Source organism: Artemia sp. Qi Xiang Cuo, chromosome 17, assembly GCF_049724085.1.
Source record: "Artemia sp. Qi Xiang Cuo chromosome 17, ASM4972408v1, whole genome shotgun sequence".
Classification (NCBI taxonomy): domain Eukaryota; kingdom Metazoa; phylum Arthropoda; class Branchiopoda; order Anostraca; family Artemiidae; genus Artemia; species Artemia sp. Qi Xiang Cuo.
The window spans coordinates 4,592,129-4,617,507 of record NC_142810.1 but is presented as its reverse complement, the minus strand read 5'-3'; positions in this window follow the sequence as shown (position 1 = coordinate 4,617,507).

Genomic DNA, 25,379 nt, shown 5'->3' with positions numbered 1-25,379 from the left:
ACACGATCGCATGACTCGAATAGAATTCAGACTGTCTCTTAGATAGTTGAAAATGTGTATGAATTCTTCATTTTTAGCTGTATTTCAGAGGTAATAAATGAACATTTTGAATTATTTATATCTTTATTTTCTCTGTCAAGTAACTTTTGATGGGTAGGACTAAACTATATATTTAAAATCAGCAATGAAATCTGATTCATTATATGAGAGGTCAACGTGCTTTAACTGCCTTGATCGAATAACAGGTTTTTCAATATTGTATTAGCCAAGATAGAGAGTGATCTACTTTCTTCCAATAAGATAAACCTACGAAATTGAACAATATAGCCTGACTCTAATATAATTCAGACTTTCTCTTCTATAGTTGAAAGTGTGTATTATATAGTAAGTTTTTTACGTAATGAATAGGTAATAAATGAACATTTTGCATTTTTTCTAACTTTGTGTGTTTTCTCAACAGAATGGCACATATTTCAAACACTTACACTTAGCTAGTTGAAAATGTGTAAGAATTCTTCATTTTTTAATCATATTGCAGAGTTAATAAAGGAATATGTGTATTTTTTTCTAACTTTTGCGTGTTTTCGCAATAGAACGGCTCATATTTAAAAAACTTAAGCTTAGCTAGTTTATATTTTGTATTAATTCTTAATTTTTAGCCTTAGTTCATAGGTAATATATTTTGATTTTGTATTTGTTCTAACTTTTGTGTGTTTTCACAACAGAATGGCTCATATTTAAAAAACTTAACCTTGGATATTTGAAAATGTGTATTAAATCTTCATTTTTAGACTTTTTTCAGAGGTAATAAAGGAACATTTTGCATTTTTTCTAACTTTTGTGTGTTTTCGCAACAGAATGGCCCATATATGTAAACAATGGGCAAAGTTTATAACTTGCAGCCCTTCCCCCGAGAGCTGTGGGGGAATTAAGTTATCCTAATGGACATAGTTATCATAATGTCAACCCTGCTGAACAAAATGGATATCTCAAAATGTTGATCAGGTGACTTTTGGAAAAATTGAGCGTGGGAGGGGGGCCTAGTTACCCTCCTTTTTTTGGTCACTTAAAAAGGGACCTCTGATTCTTTAAAGGAAATGTCAACTTGCTTTACCTTCATGGAGCTAAAAACCTGTTTTCAAGAGTGTCGGTTACCATTGAGCCGGGGCGCTCCTTACTTACAATTCGTTAACACGAAGTCATTGAACAAGATCACATAACTCGAATAAAATTCAGAATGTCTCTTAGCTACTTGAAAATGTGTATGAATTCTTCATTTTTAGCTGTATTGCAGTGGTAATAAAGGAATATTTTGCATTTTTTCTAACTTTTTTTGTTTTCGCAACAGAATGGATCATATTTAAAACACATAACCTTAGCTAGTTTAAAATGTGTATGAATAATTAATTTTTAGCCGTTTTTAAGATGTACTAAAGGAATATTTGTATTTTTTATAACTTTTGCGTGTTTTAGCAATAGAATGGCTCATATTTAAAACAATTAACATTATCTAGTTGAAAATGTGTATGAATTCTTCATTTTTAGCTGTATTGTAGATGTAATATATGGAGATTTTGTATTTTTTTCTAACTTTTGTGTGTTTTCGCAACAGAATGGCTCATATTTAAAACAATTAGACTTAGCTAGTTGAAAATGTGTATGAATTCTTCATTTTTAGACGTTTTTTCAGAGTTAATAATGGACTAGTTTGCATTTTTTCTAACTTTTGTGTGTTTTAGCAACATAATGGCCCCATATATGTAAACAATGGGCAAAGTTTATAACTTGCAGCCCTTCCCCCGAGAGCTGTGGGGGAATTAAGTCATCCTAATGGACATAGTTATCATAATTTCAACCCTGCTGAACAAAATGGATATCTCAAAATTTTGATCAGGTGACTTTTGGAAAAATTGAGCGTGGGAGGGGGGCCTAGGTGCCCTCCATTTTTTGGTCACTTAAAAAGGGACATCTGATTCTTTAAATGAAATGTCAACTTTCTTTACCTTCATGGAGCTAAAAACCTGTTTTCAAGAGTTTCGGTTACCATTGAGCCGGGGCGCTCCTTACTTACAATTCGTTAACACGAACTAATTGAACACGATCACATGACTCGAATAAAAGTCAGAATGTCTCTTAGCTAGTTGAAAATGTGTATGAATTCTTCATTTTTAGCTGTATTGCAGAGGTAATAAAGGAACATTTTGCATTTTTTCTAACTTTGTGTGTTTTCGCAAAAGAATGGCTCATATTTAAAACACTTACCCTTAGCAAGTTGAAAATGTGTATGAATTCTTCATTTTTATCCATATTGCAGAGGTAATAAAGGAATATTTGTATTTTTTATAAATTTTGCGTGTTTTTGCAATAGAATGGCTCATATTTAAAACACTTAACCTTAGCTAGTTGAAAATGTGTATGAATTCTTCATTTTTAGGTGTATTGTAGATGTAATAGAGGGATATTTTGTATTTTTTTCTAAATTTTGTGTGTTTTCGCAACAGAGTGTCTCATATTTAAAACACTTAGACTTGGCTAGTTGAAAATGTGTATGAATTCTTCATTTTTATCCCTTTTTAAGAGGTAATAAAGGAATATTTTGTATTTTTTCTAACTTTTGTGTGTTTTCGCAACAGAATGGCCCCATATATGTAAACAATGGGCAAAGTTTATAACTTGCAACCCTTCCCCGAGAGCTGTGGGGGAATTAAGTCATCCTAATGGACATAGTTATCATAATTTCAACCCTGCTGAACAAAATGGATATTTCAAAATTTGATCAGGTGACTTTTGGAAAAAATGAGCGTGGGAGGGGGGCCTAGTTGCCCTCCATTTTTTGGTCACCTAAAAAGGGACCTCTGATTCTTTAATGGCAATGTCAACTTGCTTTACCTTCACGGAGCTAAAAACCTGTTTTCAAGAGTGTCGGTTACCATTGAGCCGGGACGCTCCTTACATACAATTCGTTAACACGAACTCATTGAACAAGATCACATCACTCTAATAGAATTCAGAATGTCTCTTAGCTAGTTGAAAATGTGTATGAATTCTTCATTTTTAGCTGTATTGCAGTGGTAATAAAGGAGAATTTTAAATTTTTTCTAACTTTGTGTGTTTTAGTAACGGAATGGCTCATATTTAAAACACTTACACTTAGCTAGTTGAAAATGCGTATGAATTCTTCATTTTTAGCTGTATTTAAGAGGTAAGAAAGGACTCTTTGTATTTTTTCTAACTTTTTCGTGTTTTTGCAATAGAATGGCTCATATTTAAAACACTTAACCTTAGCTAGTTGAAAATGTGTATGAATTCTTCATTTTTAGCCGTATTGTAGAGGTAATATAGGGATATTTTGTATTTTATCTAACTTTTGTGTGTTTTCGCAACAGAATGGCTCATATTTAAAACACTTACCCTTAGATAGTTTAAAATGTGTATGAATTCTTCATTTTTAGCCATTTTTCAGAGATAATAAAGTAATATTTTGCATTTTTTCTAACTTTTGTGTGTTTTCTCAACAGAATGGCACATATATTTAAACAATGGGCAAATTTTATAACTTGAAGCCCGTCCCCCGAGAGCTGTGGGGGAATTAAATCATCCTCATGGACATAGTTATTATAATTTCAACCCTGCTGAACACAATGGGTATTTCAACATTTGATCAGGTGACTTTTGGAAAAAATGAGCGTGGGGGGGGGGCCTAGGTACCCTCCATTTTTTGGTCACCTAAAAAGGGACCTCTGATTCTTTAAAGGAAATGTCAACTTGCTTTACCGTCACGGAGCTAAAAACCTGTTTTCAAGAGTTTCGGTTACCATTGAGCCGGGACGCTCCTTACATACAATTCGTTAACACGAACTCATTGAACACGATCTCATGACTCGAATAAAATTCAGAATGTCTCTTAGCTAGTTGAAAATGTGTATGAATTCTTCATTTTTAGCTGTATTGCAGAGGTAATAAAGGAACATTTTGCATTTTTTCTAACTTTATTTTCTCAGGTGTGTAACTTATGATGGGTAGGACTCAGTCATAGCTGTTCGTGTTGGTTTCATCTATTCTTTAATAGTAATTTCTGATTGTGTCGAGTTTAAATTTTAAATTGTATTTGCATCTGCTGAGCTTAAGTTTAAAATGATCTTTACATTTCTTTTGAAAACATATTTTTCGGAAAGTTTTTTCGGTGCATGATCCCCCAACATAGAGGATGAGTGGTCTATACTTACATTTTTATGAGTGATTAATTAGAACTATGTTTACAGAAAATTTACGTTTAAGCAATTATTCAACTTTATTTCTGCTCTCTTTGCTCTCTTTATCTCTTTATCGTATCTTCCGTGAAAAATTAGGAACAGTATTTAAAATTTTTTCATCTCTTTGAGAAAAATTTGATCCGAAGTGAAAAATTTTTATATTATTCGGAAAAAATAGAATTGATTAATAACTAATTTCTTTTTCATTCAGAAAATTCAGAAGAGAACTTTAACTTTTCTTAACTTCATTGATAAAGTTTAAAATTGAAATAGAACTGCTTATCTTCCGAGAAAATATTCGCGACTATGATATAGCTTTTTCTATCTACTAAGGAAAAATTTAGAATTTGTAAAATAGGTTTAAGAAGGATATTAGGAAAAGAACTTGTTCTCAAATGCCATTGAAAAGTATTGCTTGGTGTTGAGGTAACCAAAAAGCTGTAGAGTATAGTTGTGGGTGAAAGGGATGGGTACTTCAACTTGTAAAATGGGTTTAGGAAGGAGCTTAAGAAAAGAACTTGTTCTGAAAAGATATAATAAAGCCTTAAAAAATTTATTAAAAAATGGGGGCGCGGGGGCCTTGGGGGGGCGGGGGGTCGTTTGGGCGCCCGGTAGCCCTTGGGAGCCGGGGGGGGGTGCTTGGGGGGTGCGGGGGGTCGGTTGGGAGCGGGGGGGGACTTTGGGGTACCTGGGGTAGTGGGTTGGGGTTCCGGGTAGGGAATTGGGGGTCGGGGTGGGGCTTGGGGGTGCGGGATAGGGATGGGAGGACCGGGGGATGGTTTGTTGGGTGCGGTGTACCAGGGGGCATCTCGGGGGACCTTGGCGGCCATTGTTACAACCGTATGGTTTGTTGGGGGCTGGTGGACGAGCTTTGGGCTCCCGGTGGTCCGGGTGGTGTTTGTTGGGCCTTTGGGTGGCCCGGTGATGGTGTTTGGGGGTGTAGGTGGGCCTTTGGGGGCACCGGTGGCCCTTTGCGAGCTGGGTGGGTCTTTGAGGGTCTGGGGGGACAGTTGGGGGCCTGGGAGACATTTGGGGACCGGTGGAGGGCCTTTGGGAGCTTGGGGGGGGGGGGCTTTTGAGGACCGGGGGCTTCCTTCGGGGTTGTGGATAGGAGGATTGGAACCCTTTGGGGTTGGGTTAGAGGACCTCACAACACTGTTCAAATGAAACTTGTGTATTATAACGACCACAGAGTTTCACCTTTAAATTCTCTTCTAAAATCTCTTCAAAAATCTTCTTTTAAAATGTCTCTATCTGTTTCGCCGAAATAGTTCCATAACCTGTCTAAAACGGTTTCGCCCAAATAATCCCTAAACGCAAATTCAGCGTGTTCCTTTGTTATTGGCATCTCTGTGCTAATGCATTTCAAATTAATATGAAACCTTCTCGCGCGCTAAAACAATTCATCGCTAAGATGTTTCTTGCCTAATTGTTTCCCTGGCCGTTGGTTATTAATATCCTTTGGAGTTCGACCAGTAGAACTGTTCCCGAGGCAAAGACATTAATGATTTTGGATCTATTCCTGGAGAAATGTTTCTAGGCGAAAATTTTTAAAGTCTGACAGATGATGTCATTGATTGATTGATCTGTCAAGAAAGGGAAAATTAATTTGTTGTTTCTAAGGGGAATTATTGATTCACGATAGGTGAATTGAGGTCGACAGCACAGGTGTTCTGACTCGTGACAGCACCACGTGGTTTATGGTTTTCTCAGTGAGAAAGTTCCTGTTTTTTCATTCTCACTGAGAAAACCATAAAACAGACATGAATTGCTGTTGACATACATAAATGTGACAAAGTCCCTGTTTTTCAAATTCTCACTGACAAAAACCATTAAACATCCATGAAAAACATCAAATAAATCGACCAACACACACATAACCATCCAAGAAAACATACATAAATGTGACAAAATTCCTGTTTTTTCAAGTGAGAAAATTCCTGTTTTTTCATTCTCACTGAGAAAACCATAAAACAGACATGAATTGCTGTTGTCATCCTTAAATGTGACAAAGTTCCTGTTTTTCAAATTCTCACTGACAAAAACCATAAAAACAGACATAAATGTGACAAAGTTCATGTTTTTCAAATTCTCACTGACAAAAACCATAAAACATCCATAATTTGATGTTGACATCCGAGAAAAACATCAAATAAATCGAACAACATACATATCCATCCATGAAAACAACCATAAATGTGACAAAATTCATGGTTTTCCAAGTGAGAAAATTCCTGTTTTTTCATTCTCACTGAGAAAACCATAAACCACGTGGTACTGTTTGTGCTGGTACCCCCTCCTCTACTGAGGTACTCATATAGATGAATAACTGAATCCTGAAACGAGTGAAAACGCAAATGAAAACCAAAGTCAAACTTAAAACCAAACAGAAATAACTATATACAGGAGTTTCATGGGGGTACGGAAGGGGGGCAGAAGGGGGCACCTGCTGCCCCCTAGAACTTGAAATGGTATTGGTGCGCAAAACGGGCCCACTGCTATAGACTGTATCAATGAAACAAGTCACGAAACCCGTCAAACGGGCTATTTGCAAGAGACTACTATAGATAAATGATTGCAAAGCCTTGGTTTTCATTGCGTTTACAATATTTAAACGGTTGTTTTTTGGGGTTTAGGGGGGAAAAGGTAACTAGGTTAGATTAGGTTACGTATTTAATATTTGCTATGCTTTACCCTCCCCCCCCCCATCCCTCTAAAGTGCAAATATATAGCCCAAATTTGTTTCTAAATTATTATATATTCATCCTATTTCAATTTATTTCATTAGCATTGACCAAACTTGACTTCTTTTGTTGGGCCCGTATAATGCACCAGCACTCTTCAAATTTACACTAGATATGGTTGAAAAAGCAGTTGAAAAAAGGTAAATGGGGAAAAAAGCAGTTGATAAAAGATAGATGGCTAAAAAAGCAGTTGATGAAAGGTGGATGGTTGAAAAGGCTGGAAATACACTGCTGGAATGACAGAATAAGAGTCAATCATGAAACAATTATCCATAATGTCTTGGAAAGATTTAGCTGTAATCCAAGAAGATTGATCAATGCTGAAGCTTATTGATGATTTATGATTTTTGTTGATTACTTATTAATAAAGATTTCATAGGTGTGATAAAACTTGCTGGCAATGTAAGGTTTTGTGATTTGCCAATATAAATTCAGCCCCCCCCCCTTCCTCACATAATCGGCTGCCCCCTCCCCCTAGAAAAGAGGCTACGTACAACCATGAAGAGTTTGGCTACTGGAACCCTCCCCACTCTAAACATTCCAAAGTGAAGTGTCATTTGCGCTTTATTATAAACAATATAAATTGAATTGAATCTAGAATTGACGAAATTTCCAGGAATAAATATCCAATATATGTTGAACTCTCAGGTTATTTTTATTCATTCTTTTCACTTTGATTATTATAGTTGTTTGAATTTTTGTTTTTAACGATCATTTTGAAAAAAAATGTTTTTAATGGAAGCAAATGACAAAGTTTATTTTAGAAGATTTACGCTTAGAAAAGGGGTAAGGGCGTTAGTTGAGAGGGGCGTTAGTTGCCCTCCAATCACTTTTGACTATTAAAAAGGTCACTAGTGCTTTCAATTTCCAATCGAATTAGCCCTTTTTGAAGTTTCTACAACAAAGCTTTCTATAAAACCTTATAAGCACCCAGGGAATAACTTACAACCCTTGCGCTGAAAGCTGTGTGGGGAATGTCATCCACAAAGACATAATTTCCGGACTTTTCAAACACGTTCAACAAAATAGCTGTCTTAAAATTTTTATTGGATGCTTTTGGGGAAACGGTGGGCGAGAGAGGGGTGCTAGTTTTCCTCCAATTCCTTTGGACTATTAAAAAGGACACTAGCCCTTCGAAGTTTTCGAAGTTTCTATTATATTACCCTATAAAAAACCTTATATGCCTGCAGGGAATAACTTACAACCCTTGCCCTGGTGATTCTGGGGGGGGGGGTGGTGGTTGATCATCCTCAGAGACATAATATCCAGAACTTTCAACTACTTTGAAAAAAATTGCTATCTCAAAATTTTGATTGGATATGTTTGGGGAAATGGTGGGCGTGAAAGGGAGGTTAGTTGCCCTCCAATCAGTTTCGACTAGCTTATTCAAAAGGACACTAGCCTTTTCAATTTTGAGTTGAATGAGATTTTCTTGAAGTTTCTACGACAAAAATTTTCTATAAAAAACCTTATATGCCACCAGGGAATAACTTACAACCATAGCCCAGAGGGCTCTGGGGGGAGTGTCATCCTCAAATACCTAATTTTCAGAACTTTCAAGTATGTTGAACAAAATGGCTATCTCAAAATTTTGATTGGAGTTGTTTGGGGAAATGGTGGGTGAGAGAGGGGTTAGTTGCTCTCCATTCACTTGCGACTTTAAAAAGGGCACTAGCCTTTTGAATTTCAAATTAAGAGCCCTTTTTGAAGTACCTACGACAACTTTTTCTATAAGAACCTTATATACCCCCAGGGTATAACTTACAACCCTTGCCCTGAGGGTTTTGAGGGGGTTGTCATCCTAAAAGACCTAATTTCAAGAAGTTATTTACGTTGAACAGAATTAATCTCTCAAAATTTTGATTGGGTTTGTTTGGGGAAATGGTGGGCGTGAAAGGGGGGCTAGTTGCCCTTCAGCTATATCCAACATTTAAAAAGGGCACTAGCGCTTTCAATTTTCAATCGAATGAGCCTTTTTTGAAGTTTTACGACAATGTCTTCTATAAAAACTTCATATGCCCCCAGGGTATAACTTACAACCCTTGCCCTGAGGGCTGTGGGTGGTTGTCATCCTCAAAGACATAATTTCCATAACCTTCAGCTACGTTGAAAAAAATGGCTATCTCAAAATTTTGATTTTATGGGTTATGGAAAATGGTGGGTGTGAGAGAAGGGTTAGCTGCCCTCCAATTACTTTCAACTAATAAAAAGGCTACTAGCCATTTCAATTTCCAATGGAATGAGCCTTTTTTGAAGCTTTTTACGACAACACTTTCTATAAAAACCTTATATAGCCCAAAGGCATAATTAAAATCCTTGCCCTGGGGGCTGTGGGGGGATGTCATTCTTAAAGACCAATTGAATGAGTCTTTTTTGAAGTTTCTACGACAACGCTGGCAAAGACCTAATTTCTAGAACTTTCAACTACGTTGAACTAAAGGTCCATCTCAAAATTTTGATTGGATGTGTTTGGGGAAATGGCAGGCTTGAGAGGGGCGTTAGTTGCACTCCAATCACTTTCGAATATTAGTTAGGGCACTAGATAATTTTGGAGACCACACTGCCTTTCCATGACGATAAATAAAAGTTCAAATAGGGATAAAATCCTTTTAATAGACAGTGATGATAGAAATTCAGAAAAATACCAGATATTTCGGTCACATAGCGTTTTCAATTTCCAATTGAATGAGCCCTTTTTGAAGTTTCTATGACAACGCTTTCTATAAAACCTTATATACCCCCAGGGAATAACTTACAACCCTTGCGCTCAGGGCTGTAGGGAGAGTGTCTTCCTCAAAGACATAATTTTTGGAATTTTAAACTACGTTGAACATATTAGCTATCTCAAAATTTTTATTGGATGTTTTTGGGGAAATGGTGGGCATGGGAGGGATGTTAATTTTTTGTAGTTTCATCATCCTCAAAGACATAAGAACTTTTCCCTATGTTCAAAAAAATTACTATCTCCAAATTTTGATTTGATATATTTGGGGAAATAGTGAGCGTGAGAGGGGGTTAATTGCCCTTCAATCAGGTTCGACTAGCCTATTAAAAAGGGCACAAGCCCTTTCAATTTTCAATTGAATGAGCCTTTTTTTTGAAGTTTCTATGACAACATTTTCTATAAGAAAACGTTATATACCCCCAGGGCATAGCTTACGAGCTTAGCCCTGAGGACTCTGGGAGGAGTGTCATACTCAAAAACCTAATTTCCGAAACTTTCATCTACATTGAACAAAATGGCTATTTCCAAATATTAATTAAAAAAAAACTTTCCGAAAAATAAGTTTTTCAAAGAAAAGTAAAGGCCATTTTAAGCTTAAGCTCAGGAGATATGAATACCTTTTAAAATTCAAATTTCAAAATGACCAAAAATTACTATTAAAGAATAAATGAAACCCAAAACGAACAGAAATTAAATAAACAATCGTAGCAAAAAACATACCACAAGTAATAATATAAATGAATAAATATACCTTAGAGCGAGTAATTCTTCGATTGAATATGAAAATCAAGCTTAAAACGAAAAAGAATAGTTTGCTATTAAAGTATAAATGAAACTTAAAACGAACAGAAATTGAATAAACAATCAATACGAACAAACATACAATATATATTAATGTAAATGAATAGATAAATCTTAAAACGAGTGATACTTAAATTGAATATGCAAATCAAGTTTGAATCGAATAAAAATAACTACAAACAAGAGTTTGGGTATCAACTCACAGCAGAAGCCTAAAACCTACTGCGTCATTGGCGCCTTACTGAAAACTATATGAGTCTTGAGCAGTCTCGGAAAGTATAAACAAAATCAAATTGAAAATTAGATATATAATGATATTAATTGTTGAAAGATCCATCAGTTCAAGATTTTTTTTTTCACTGTAATTTTTATTTTCATTTTCAATACTGTAAGAACTGGAAAATAATAAATTTGTAATATAAGAGTAATTCGTTTTCAGTGAAGAGCCAATGACTCAGAAGGCTTTAGGTTTTTAAAGTTAAAGAAGGGGGCAGTATCCAAATTTTGTTTGTAGTGAAACTATATTTTCTTGACCAATATTGGAAAGAACTAATAAATTAAACTGAATATTTGATGTATAATGATATTAATTGCTAAAAGCTCATCAGTTCAAAATTTTACTGTAAGATTAATATTTATTTTCAATATTAAGTACAAAAGAAAACATTATTAACGTAATTCGTTTTGTAACAACAATTTGTAACAACTAATGAGCATCGAATTCGGTCAATAAACAAAATATATTGATTCAATGAAATATTTTCCACCTCATGACTCTATGGGCATCCTGGCTGTCAAAAAGGTGTATCTGCAACAGACTACTAAGTAGAAACTTGCACAAAATATTGGATGAGATGTTGAACAAAATCAAAAGATATCATTGTCAAAGGTTGTCCAGGTTGTCAAAATGGATGGTGTGCAATATTTCAGGATCAGGTTAGGGTATTAACCTGTAATTTTTAAACGGAACGGCAAGGGTATTCAGTCAAATTTTCAGGTGACGTTGACCAGGATACTAGAATAAATCAAAAGACGCTGCTTGCATCCAGAGTGTCAAAAGTGCAAGGGTGAAATTCTTCAAGAACAGCAAGGGCATAAATTTAAAATTTCAGGGAATTTTGAAACGAATGTTGAACTCAACTATTATGTAGTATGTGTATCCAGGTTGTCAGAATGATAAAAATCTCCTCACAATCTTGACCTAACGTTCATATCAAAATCACAAATGAAAGAGCTTGAAGAGTCATAAATAAAGAGAGCTAAGTGACTCCTCTATTGTATGTTTATTCTTTTATTCTATTTTCAGTCATTTGTAGTTTTTGAAAATTCTCCCACGAGCATTCTCTCATCTCTATAAATTACTCTGATAATGTTATGCAGAATAAGAAATTAAATTAAAACTTTATGTTTTAATTCTTTAGGAAAAATCCTGAAAGCTGAAGAAATATACATTATTTCTATCAGTAATAAAACTTTCAAACAGTTCGTGGTAACGAACTGTAAGTAAGGAGCGACCCAGCTCAATAGTAACCAAAACTCTAAAAACGAAATTTTGATAGTAATAGATACATCAAAACAATCAGATTTTAAAGCTACTTTCAAGTTTCATCAACTTTAGTCTTACCCATCAAAGGTTATGCGCCTGAGAAAATTTGCCAGATTTTCGAAAAAAGAGAGAAACACCCCCTAAAAATCACAGAATCTTAATGAAAATCACACCATCAAATTTAGCGTATCAGAAAACCCAACTGTAGAGGTTTCAAGCTCCTATCTACAAAAATGTGGAATTTTGTATGTTTTGCCAGAAAAGAGGTCACGGGTATGTATTTTTTTTATTTTTTTTCCGGGGGTGATCGTATTGACCCAGTAGTCCTAGAATATCATTGGAGGGCTCATTCGAGTGGAAATTAAAAGTTCTAGTGCTCTTTTTAAGTGACCAAAAAAATTCGAGGGCAACTAAGCCCCCTCCCACGCTCATTTTTCCCCAAAGTCACCTGATCAAAATTTTGAGATAGCCATTTTGTTCAACATAGTTCAAAAATATAATAAATATGTCTTTTAAGATAACATAATCCTCCAAAGTCCCCGGGGGGAGAGCTGAAAGTTAGAACTTTGCCCATTGTTTACATATAATACTGGTTATTACAGACGTTTTTAGGTGGGATTTATTATGGTAGTGGGGAGGGATCGGGGGGTTATGTGGGAGGATATTTCATGGAGGAAGTTTTCATGGGGGAAGGGACATTGTTATAAAGGGGTTGCCGGATTTCCCAGCATTATGTAAAAAAAAAAAAAATCAGAAATTAAATAAAAAAACATGATTTTCAACTGAAAATAAAGGAGCAACATCAAAAATTAAACCGAACAGAAATTATTACGTATATGATTGGGTTTGCTCCCCTAGTCAATTCCTCGCTCTTTAAGCCAAAGATTTCTAGTACTTTCATAAGAGCTATTTATTCTAATTAGCGGCCTTTGTGATTAAGCGGTCATTTTTTAAGAATCGGAACAAAATTCGAATTTTAGCGTAAAGAGCGAGGTATCAACGAGGGGGTGAATCCCCTAATATATGTATTAAAAATATATGACTATAGAAGTTTGTTACGTAAGTTAATTCGTAAGTTACGCATATTTATCACTAATAAAAATGTTAGTAAGTAAAATTAAACAACTTTCGGGAAAGAAATTTAACCAAATAAAAGTAAAAGCAATATGCAAATTTTATTTTAATTATTCTAGTACGGTGAACCTGCATTACCGTACATTATCGTTTGATTTGGTGAACTCAAAACCTGCATTAATTCAAAAACGTTCAAAGTTAGACTCTTTCTCACAACGCTATTTTTTTAAATAATAAAACACTTTAGCGTAAAGAGCGAGGCGTTGAAGAGGGGACAGTCCCTTTCATATACGGAATAATTTCTGTTTGTTTTAAGTTTTAATGTTGCTTCTTACTTTCAGCTAAAAAAAAACTTTTTTTTTTATTTAATACCAGCAAAAACGACCAGAAACAAATTTTGTAACTCATGGAAAAAGAAATTATTCAATAAAAATTGAAACATCAATTAAAACTTATCTAAGCCCGTATAATAATTAAAAATTAAAACGACCAGAAATTACTACCAAAGAATACTTCAAATTCATAACAAACTGAAATTAAAATAAGTAATCACATCAAACATTAAGTTAAGAGGTACTCATATAGATGAATAACTGAATCCTGAAACGAGTGAAATCGCAAATGAAAACCAAAGTCAAACTTAAAACCAAACAGAAATTACTATATACAGGAGTTTCATGAGCATACGGAAGGGGGGCAGAAGGGGGCAGCTGCCACCCCCTAGAACTTCAAATGGTATTGGTGCACAAAACAGGCCCACTGCTATAGAGTGTATCAATGAAACAAGTCACGAAACCCGTCAAACGGGATATTTGCAAGAGACTACTATAGATAAATGATTGCAAAGACTTGGTTTTCATTGCTTTTACAATATTTAAACGATTGTTTTTTGGGATTTAGGGGGTAAAAGGTACCTAGGTTAGATTAGGTTACGTATTTAATATATACTATGCCTTAACCCCCCCCCCCCACACACACACCACCCCCCTAATGTGTAAATGTATAGCCCAAATTTGTTTCCAAATTATTATATATTCATCCTATTTAATATTATTTCATTAGCATTGACCAAACTTGACTTATTTTGTGGGCCCATATAATGCACCAGTTCTTCTCAAAATTACACTAGATATGGTTGAAAAAGCAGTTGAAAAAAGGTAGATGGCTAAAAAAGCAGTTAATAAGAGGTGAATGATTGAAAAGGCTGGAAATAAACAGCTGGAATGACAGAATAAGAGTCAATCATGAAACAATTATCCATAATGTCTTGGAAAGATTTAGCTCTAATCCAAGAAGATTGACTAATGCTGAAGCTTATTGATTTATGATTTTTGGTGATTACTTATTAATAAAGATTTCATAGGTGTGATAAAACTTTCTGGCCATGTAAGGTTTTGTGAATTGCCAATATAACTTCAGCCCCCCCACCCTTCATCAAAGAATCAGCTGCCCCCCCCTAGAAAAGAAGCTACGTACAACCATGAAGATTTTGGCTACTGGAACCCTCCTTGAAACAAATTCAAATGAATTCACTGAAAAAAATGTGCATTGTCAGTTTAATTTACATATGCTGATATTTGTTCCTTAAAATCTTAATTAATTTTGTTTTCTTAAAGTTATAAGTGAAAACATTTTAAAGAATTTTTTTTAGTAAAATACAAATCATATTCTGGCTTTTAGAAAACATAGGGTTTAGATCTCTACTCAGATTAATTTCTGCTCGTTTTGAGTTTGACTTATTTTAATTTCTGTTTGTTTTGAGTTTCATTTACTTGTTGATACTGATTTGTGGTAGTTCTACACTTAATAGATAAATAAAAAAAACAAGTTTTTTAAACTGAAAGTAAGGAGCGACATTGAAACTTAAAACGAACAGAAATTATTCTGTATATGATAGAGACTGTCCCCTCCTCAACGCCTCGCTCTTTACGCTAAACTTTTTTATCTTTTTAAAAAACAAAGTTGTGAGACAGAGTCAACCTTTAGCGTAAAGAGCAAGACGTTGAGGAGGGGACAGTCTCTTTCATATACAGAATAATTTCTGTTCGTTTTAAATTTCAATGTCGCTCCTTACTTTCAGTTTAAAAAACTTGTTTTTTTTATTTAATTTTTGAATGTTTTTGAATAAATGCAGGTTTTGATCTTGGCTCACCGTACATAAATAAATAAAATAAAATTTTCATATTAATTTACTTTTATTTAGTTAAATGGCTTTCTCGAAACTTGTTCAATTTTATTTACGAACGTTTTTATTAGTAATAAATATACGTAACTTACAAATTAACTTACGTAACGAACTTCTATATTCATATATTTTTAATACGTTTATTAGGGGGTTCGCCCCCTAGTCAATAACTTGCTCTTTAAGCGAAAGTCCAAATTTGGTTCCAATTCTTTAGAAATGACCGCTTAATCACAAAGGCCGTTAATTAGAATAAATAGCTCTAAAAAATCTTTGGCTTAAAGAGCGAGGCATTGTCTACGGGGTGAACCCAATTATATATGTAATATTTTCTGTTTGTTTAAAGTTTTGATGTTGCTGCTGTTGCAGTTGAAATACTTGTTTTTTTATATTAAATTTATGATCTTTTTTTAGATAATGCTGGGAAGTCCGGCGTCCCCTTCATAGCAATGTCCCTTCCCCCATGAAAACTTCCTTCATGGAAAGATCCTCCCACATAACCCCTGACCCACCCCCCCCCCCACTTCCAGGAAAAATCTCCCCTGAAAACGTCTGTATACTTCCAAATAACCAATACTTTGTGTTAACATTGGGTAAAGTTCATTAATATCAGCCCTCCCCCTGGGACCTTCGGGGGATTAAGTCATCCTAAAAGACATACTTATAATATTTTCGAACATGCTGAACAAAATGGCTATCTCAAAATTTTGATCAGGTGACTTTGGGAAAAAAATGAGCGTGGGAGGGGGCCTAGTTGCCCTCCATTTTTTTTGGTCACTTAAAAATGGCACTAGAACTTTCAATTTCCATTCCAATGAGCCCTCACACGATATTCTAGGACAACTGGTTCGATACGATCACCCCTGGGAAAAAAAAAAACCAAAAAAAACAAATAAACACGCACCCGTGATCTTTCTTCTGGCAAAAAATGCAAAATTCCACATTTTTGTAGATGGGAGCTTGAAACCTCTACAGTAGGGTTCTCTGATACGCGGAATATGATGGTGTGATTTTCATTAAGGTTCTATAGCTTTTACGGGGTCTTTCCCCCTTTTTTCGAAAATCAGCCAAATTTTCTCAGGCACCTAACTTTTGATGGGTAGGATTAAACTTGATGAAACTTAAATATTTGAAATCAGCAATAAAATATGATTCTTTTGATGTGTCTATTTGTATCAAAATGTCGTTTTCTAGAGTTTCGGTTACCATTGAGCCGGGTCGCTCCTTACTTACAGTTCGTTACCACGAACTGTTTGATTATTTGATTCTATTTTTGTTTCATTTTTGGTTTAATGTAGTTCTTTATTATTTTTTGAAAAACTTATTTTGTGCAAAAAGTTTGTTTGATTAATTTCTGTTCATTTTATGTTGACATAGTCTTTTTCAGGGAGAAAGACTGAGCCTTTTCTGTAGTTAAGCGACCATCCCTTCCATAGAAACGTTTAATACCCCCTGGGCATAGATTACAACCCTTGCCCCTAATCTCTGGGGTTTTTTTTCGACCCCGAAAGCCATGTCATATAATATTTTAACTATTTTGAATAGAATGGCTCTCTCAAAATTTCTATTAGACGCATTTCGGGACAATGTGACGTGTTTGTAGGGCTGAAAGGGAAGAGGGTAGCCCTCTGATCACTTTGACTCTCAAAAAGAGCACCAGAGCGTCTGATTACCAATCCAATGAGCCCTCTTTGGAGTTTATGTGACCAAACCTTCTATAAAAACCTATATGTCCCCAGGGCACAACTTACAACCCTTGCCCTGAGGGCTGGGGGGATTTGTTATCCTCAAAGACATAATTTCCAGACCTTTCTGATAGGCTTAACAAAATGGCTATATCAGAATTTTGATTAGAAGTGTTTGGGGAAATGATAGGTGTGCAGGAAGACATTTACCCTCTGATCAATTTCGACTAATAAAACAGGCACTAGTCCTCTCAATTTCCTATTGAATGAGACCTTTTTGAAACTTCTACAACAAAACTTTCTATAAGAACGTTAATTGCCCCAAGAGCATAACACACGGCCCTTGTCATGAGGGCTATGGGGGGAAGGTTGTCATCCACAAAGACAAAATTTTCGTACCTTTCAACTAAGTTGAACAAAATTGCCATATAAAAATGTTGATCAGAAATGTTTGGTGAAATGATGAGCGTTTGGGGGGAGGGGATTCTCCTTATGATTACTTTAGGCTATTAAATAGGGCAATAGCCTCTCAATTTCCCATCAAATGAGCCTTTTTTGAAGGATTCACCTTCTAATTACTTTCAACTATTGAATAGGGCAAAAGCCCTCTCTATTTTCGATCGAAAGGGCCCTTTTTGAAGTGTTTTCGACAACATTTTCTATATGACATTATATGCCCCCAGGGCATAACTTATAACCTTAGGCCTGAGGGATGTTGGGGGTTGTCATAATAAAAACATATTTTCCAGACCATTCAAGTACGTTCAAGAAAATTGCTATATCAAAACAAGGCCGTATCCGGGGGGGGGGGGGGGGGTTACCCCGTTTGAACCCCCCCCCCCCCCCGAAATTTTTGACCAAGTCAAAAATAAGTCGAAAATTAGTAAAACCTAGGTAAAAATCAGTAAAATTAGTCGAAAACTGAGTCAAAAATTAGTAAACCCCCCCCACCCCCGAAAAAAAATCCTGGATCCACCCTTGTATCAAAATGTTGATCAGAAGTGTTTGGGGAAATAATGGGTATGGGGAGGCATTCGCCCTCCTATCGCTTTTGACTATTAATAAGGGCACTAGGCCTCTCAATTCCCGATTGAATGAGTCCTTTTTGAAGTTTCTGCGACAACACTGGCAAATACCTTATTTCCAGAACTTTCAACTACGTTGAACATAAATTCCTATCTCAAAATTTTGATTGGATGTTTTTGGGGAAAGGATAGGTTTGAGAGGGGCGTTAGTTGCCCTCCTGCAACTTTTGACTATCAAACAGGGCACTAGCGCTTTCAATTTTCAATCAAATTAGCCATTTTTGAAGTTTCTACGACAACGGGGGCTAGTTACCCTTCAATTACTTCCAACATTTAAAAAGGGCACTAGCCCTTTCAATTTGCAATCGAATGAGCCTTTTTTGAAGTTTCGCGACAGCGTTTTCTATAAGACCTTATATCTCGCCAGGGTATAACTTACAACCCTTACCCTGAGAGCTGTGGTGGGTTGTCATCCTCAAAGACATAATTTCCAGAACCTTCAACTACGTTGAAAAAAACGGCTATCTCAAAATTTTGATTGTATGGGTTTTGGAAAATGGTGGGTGTGAGAGGGGTGAGAGGTGGGTTTGACGTGTTTGAGGAGATAACGCTCCTTGGCGTTTGATTGTCATTTCCAAAAAAGGGGTAATTAGTGATTGGATAATTTTTTACATGAAATCTCTGAATAAAATATTTTTGGAGCATATACTTGACGATGGAAAAAAGGTTTAATGTGATTAGCAATTACGAGTGAGGGTTCCCCCATTGGTTCCTGGTAGTAGGCTGCTAATATAAAGTTGAAAATTTACAGAATGAGGTATTTGAGGTGGAACTTGAACTAAATCAAAATACACTCTGTGAGGAGGAATTGAGTTTTATGGATGGTATGGAAAAATGGTACTTGTTAAATATTCGGGTAAAAATACGACTATAAATAAGGCTATTGTATCTTTCTGAACTTTCTGTGAGAGGCGGGGGTAAGTATTTAGTTTAAATAATTCTAGGAAGAATTGAGTTTTGTGGATGGTGTGGAATAATGGTACGTGTTGAGTATTCGGGTAAACATACGACCAAGAAATGCTTCACTATAAGTAAGGCTATGGTGTTTTTCTGAACTTTCTAGGGAGGGGGTGACTATTTAGTTTAAATAATTCTAGGAGGAATTGAGTTTTATGGATGGTTTGGAAAAATGGTACTAGTTAAATGTTCGGGTAAACATACGACTAAGAAACGCTTCACTATAAATAAAGCTATCGTGTTTTTCCGATCTTTTTAGGGGCGGGGGTAACTATTTAGTTTAAATAATTCTAGGAGGAATTGAGTTTTATGGATGGTATGGAAAAATGTTACTATTTAAAAATTCGGGTAAACATACGACTAAGAAACGCTTCACTATAAATAAGGCTATCGTATTTTTCCGAACTTTCTAGGGCGGGGGTAACTATTTAGTTTAAATAATTCTAGGAAGAATTGAGTTTTATGGATGGTATAGAAAAATGGTACTTGTTAAATATTCGGGTAAACATACGACTAAAAAACACTTCACTATAAATAAGGCTATCGTGTTTTTCCGAACTTTCTAAGGCGGGGGTAAGTATTTAGTTTAAATAATTCTAGGAGGAATTGATTTTTGTGGGTGGTACGGAAAAATGGTACCTGTTAATTATTCGGGTAAACATTCGACTATAAATAAGGCTATTGTGTCTTTCTGAACTTTCTGTGAGAGGCGGTGGTATGTATTTAGTTGAAATATTTCTAGGAGGAATTGAGTTTTGTGGCTGGTGTGGAAAAATGGTACGTTGTGTTTTTCTGAACTCTCTAGGGCGGGGGTAACTATTTAGTTTAAATAATTTTAGGAGGAATTGAGTTTTATGGATGATATGGAAAAATGGTACATGTTAAATATTCGGGTAAACATACGACTATAAATAAGGCTATTGTGTCTTTCTGAACTTTCTGTGAGAGGCGAGGGTAAGTATTTAGTTGAAATAATTCTAGGAGGAATTGAGTTTTGTGGTTGGTGTGGAAAAATGGTACGTGTTAAATATTCGGGTAAACATGCGACTAAGAAACGCTTCACTATAAATAAGACTATTGTGTTTTTCCGAACTTTCTAGGGCGGTGGTAACAATTTAGTTTAAATAATTCTAGGAGGATTTGAGTTTTATGGATGGTTTGGAAAAATGGTACTTGTTAAATATTCGGGTAAACATACGACTAAGAAACGCTTCACTATAATTAAGGCTATGGTTTTTTTCAGAACTTTCTCGGGCGGGGGTAACTATTTAGTTTAAATAATTCTAGGAGGAATTGATTTTTATGGATGGTATTGAAAAATGGTACTTTTTAAATATTCGGGTAAACATACGACTAAGAAACGCTTCACTATAAATAAGGCTATCGTATTTTTCCGAACTTTCTAGGGCGGGGGTAACTATTTAGTTTAAATAATTCTAGGAAGAATTGAGTTTTATGGATGGTATAGAAAAATGGTACTTGTTAAATGTTCGGGTAAACATACGACTAAAAAACACTTCACTATAAATAAGGCTATCATGTTTTTCCGAACTTTCTAGGGCGGGGGTAAGTATTTAGTTTAAATAATTTTAAGAGGAATTGATTTTTGTGGGTGGTACAGGAAAATGGTACCTGTTAAGTATTCGGGTAAACATTCGACTATAAATAAGGCTATTGTGTCTTTCTGAACTTTCTGTGAGAGGCGGTGGTAAGTATTTAGTTGAAATATTTCTAGGAGGAATTGAGTTTTTTGGCTGGTGTGGAAAAATGGTACGTGTTGAATATTTGAGTAAACATACGACTAAGAAACGCTTCACTATAAATAAGGCTATTGTGTTTTTCTGAACTCTCTAGGGCGGGGGTAACTATTTAGTTTAAATAATTCTAGGAGGAATTGAGTTTTATGGATGATATGGAAAAATGGTACATGTTAAATATTCGGGTAAACATACGACTATTAATAAGGCTATTGCGTCTTTCTGAACTTTCTGTGAGAGGCGAGGGTAAGTATTTAGTTGAAATAATTCTAGGAGGAATTGAGTTTTGTGGCTGGTTTGGAAAAATGGTACGTGTTGAATATTTGAGTAAACATATGACTAAGAAACGCTTCACTATAAATAAGGCTATTGTGTTTTTTAGAAATTTCTAGGGCGGGGGTAACTATTTAGTTTAAATAATTCTAGGAGGAATTGAGTTTTATGGATGATATGGGAAAATGGTACATGTTAAATATTTAGGTAAACATTCAACTATAAATTTGTGTAGTTTGTCTTTCTGAACTTTCTTCGAAGGGAGAGTTAAGTATTTAGTTTAAATAATTCAAGAAGGACTTGATTTTTGTGGCTGGTGAGGAAAAAATGGTACGTTTTGAGTATTCGGGTAAACATACGACTAAGAAACGCTTCACTATAAATAAGGCTATCGTGTTTTTCCGAACTTTCTAGGACGGGGGTAACTATTTCGTTTAAATAATTCTAGTAGGAATTGAATTTTATGGATGGTATGGAAAAATGGTACTTGTTAAATATTCGGGTAAACATACGACTAAGAAACGCTTCACTATAAAAAAGGCTATCTTGTTTTTCCGAACTTTCTAGGGCGGGGGTAACTATTTAGTTTAAATAATTCTAGGAGGACTTGAGTTTTATGGATGGTATGGAAAAATGTTACTTGTTAAATATTCGGTTAAACATACGACTAAGAAACGTTTCACTATAAATAAGGCTATTGTGTTTTTCTGAACTTTCTAGGGCGGGGGTAACTATTTAGTTTAAATAATTCTAGGAGGAATTGAGTTTTATGGATGGTGTGGAAAAATGGTGCTTGTTAAATATTCAGATAAACATACGACTAAGAAACGCTTCACTATAAATAAGGCTATCGTGTTTTTTTGAACTTTCTAGGGCGGGGGATAACTATTTAGTTTAAATAATTCTAGGAGGAGTTGAGTTTTATGGATGGTATGGAAAAATGGTGCTTGTTAAATATTCGGGTAAACATACGATTAAGAAACGCTTCACTATAAATAAGGCTATCGTATTTTGTCGAACTTTCTAGGGCGGGGGTAACTATTTAGTTTAAATAATTCTAGGAGGAATTGAGTTTTTTGAATGGTATGGAAAAATGGTACTTGTTAAATATTCGGGTAAACATACGACTAAGAAACGCTTCACTATAAATAAGGCTATCGTGTTTTTCCGAACTTTCTAGGGCGGGGGTAACTGTTTATTTTAAATAATTCTAGGAGGAATTGAGTTTTATGGATGGTATGTAAAAATGGTACTTGTTAAATAGTCGGGTAAACAGTCGACTAAGAAACGCTTCACTATAAATAAGGCTATCGTGTTTTTCCGAACTTTCTAGGGCGGTGGTAAGTATTTAGTTTAAATAATTCTAGGAGGAATTGAGTTTTATGGATGGTATGGAAAAATGGTACTTAGTAAATATTCGGGTAAACATGCGACTAAGAAACGCTTCACTATAAATATGGCTATCGTGTTTTTCCGAACTTTATAGGGCGGGGCTAAGTATTTAGTTTAAATAATTCTAGGAGGAATTGATTTTTGTGGCTGGTACGGAAAAATGGTACGTGTTAAATATTCGAGTAAATATTCGACAATAAATAAGGCTATTGTGTCTTTCTGAACTTTCTGTGAGAGGCGGGGGTAAGTATTTAGTTTAAATAATTCTAGGAGGAATTGAGTTTTATGGATGGTATGGAAAAATGGTACTTGTTAAATATTCGGGTAAACATATGACTAAGAAACGCTTCACTATAAATAAGGCTATTGTGTTTTTCTGAACTTTCTAGGGCGGGGGTAACTATTTAGTTTAAAAAATTCTAGGAGGAATTGAGTTTTATGGATGATATGGAAAAATGGTATTTGTTAAATGTTTTGGTAAACATACGACTAAGAAACGCTTCACTATAAATAAGGCTATCGTGTTTTTCCAAACTTTCTAGGGCGGGGGTAGGGTATTTACTTTAAATAATTATAGGAGGAATTGATTTTTGTGGGTTGTACGGAAAAATGGTACGTGTTAAATATTCGGGTAAACATTTGACTATAAATAAGGCTATTGTGTCTTTCTGAGCTTTCTGTGAGAGGCGGGGGTAAGTATTTAGTTTAAATAATTCTAGGAGGAATTGAGTTTTGTGGCTGGTGTGGAAAAATGGTACGTGTTGAATATTTGGGTAAACATACGACTAAGAAACGCTTCACTATAAATAAGGCTATTGTGTTTTTCTGAACTTTCTAGGGCGGGGGTAAGTATTCAGTTTAAATAATTCTAGGAGGAATTGATTTTTGTGTATGGTATGGAAAAATGGTACATGTTAAATATCCGGGTAAGCATTCGACTATAAATAAGGCTATTGTGTCTTTCTGAGCTTTCTGTGAGAGGTGGGGGTAAGTATTTAGTTTAAATAATTCTAGGAGGAATTGAGTTTTGTGGCTGGTGCGGAAAAATGGTACGTGTGGGGTAAATTAAGTTTTGAGAGGGGGAAAAATGGTAGTTATTTAGTACCCGGTAAACAGGTGACTTGAAATGCTTCATTAGAAATAGTTTATTGCTAATCATACCTCCTCGACCGATATTTGTTTTATTGTATTTTATAGCTATTAGCCAAACGTTGCTCTGTGTTTGTCACACCAACTAGTAAATATTTATCGGGGTTTTATTTTTTCTGTTCAATTATTTTCAGTGTAAGCCAATATAATTACCTCATTCTTTTATTCTAACTTAAGTTGTAGGAATAGGACTTCTAGAATAAGGATTCATTCCCTCGACTAAATCAGTTTATTCATGTAAAATGGTGAACAAAAGACTATTAATTCTCCGTATTCTTCCTCTTCTTCTTCTTATCTAGTTAAACGTTGCGCTGTGTTTGTCAAACCAACTAGTAAATATTTATCGGGCTTTTATTTTTTCCGTTCAATTATTATCAGTGTAAGCCAACATAATGCTAGGGGGAGTAAAAATGGTAGTTATTTAGTACCCGGTAAACAGGTGACTTGATATGCTTCATTTAGAAGTAGGTTATTGCTAATGATACCTCCTCGACAGATATTTTTATGGCTCTTACAATTGTACTCTATGCTTGCCCAGAGACACGATTTGGCTTTCCCACTATTGCTTTATGGCCGGTTATCGACACTACCTAGTTTATTGCATGTATTAAATCAGTATTTTTTACACAGTGGAACGATAAACACATAACTAATATCTCTAAAAAAGTGAAGATGGAGCATTTTAATAAAGTGTGTTCACAAAAATAGGTTATTGTAGCATTGAATGCCAACAAGAATAAGTATTTAAACTATGAAACAAGTACAAGTGGAAGCACTATTGGAAATGTATGCATGCATTGTCATGACAGTAAGGAATTAAATTTCTTTGGAATACCTAAAAAATTCAACTCTTATGTTGGTGGTTATGCGGGATTGAGATCTCCAGAGATGATTGCACTCAAAGAGAATGCCAACATAAAAATAATCTTTGATGATAGAGGACAACGTCTTGCTACTGTTGCAGGTAACACATTACCTACTGATACATCCAATCGTCACCTTTCGGGTATTAGCATTCAACGGAAGATCAATAAAAGAAAGGCCTACTCTTCTACTAATATCGTAAACCATATCTTGTCTACGTGCCGAAACTGTTACCTGTGTAAAAATAATGTGATAATAGACAGTGAAATTGCCAGAAAAATAAAAAGGGCATTGTCAGAAAATATCACTATGGACTATAAAGATGAATCGATGAAAAACAAAGCACCAGCAAACGTTACTGCCATTGATCAAACAGTCAATGAACCAAATAATACCAAGGACGAAAAGCATATTGAGCCTGTTGATGAGACACCAGTAAAAATTGTATATGAATCAAAATGGAATAATGATTATTCTACTTATTACGAACTAAGAAAAGACAATAGCTATAATATCAAGAGAGAACATGGTGAACTATTTTATGGAACAGATTCAAAATGTCCTAAGTTAATCATTGATATTAATAATGTATCATAATATATTTTTTGTATTAATATTCTACATAGCATTATTTCATTAAAAATATATTATGCATTACATTGTTATGTGTCCATTATTTTTAGAGTAATCTAGCATATCAAACGTTAAGAATGTCTAATAAAACGACGGAGATGTAAGAAAAGGAATTTGCATACATCTATTGTCAGACACATGGGATAACATTGACAAAATCTTGGTATCAGAATGAATAAATTATTTATCAACATCCGTTATTGGATATGTAATTATGAAAAAATTGTAAGTAAGTAAGTAACAAACTCTTTCTTGAATT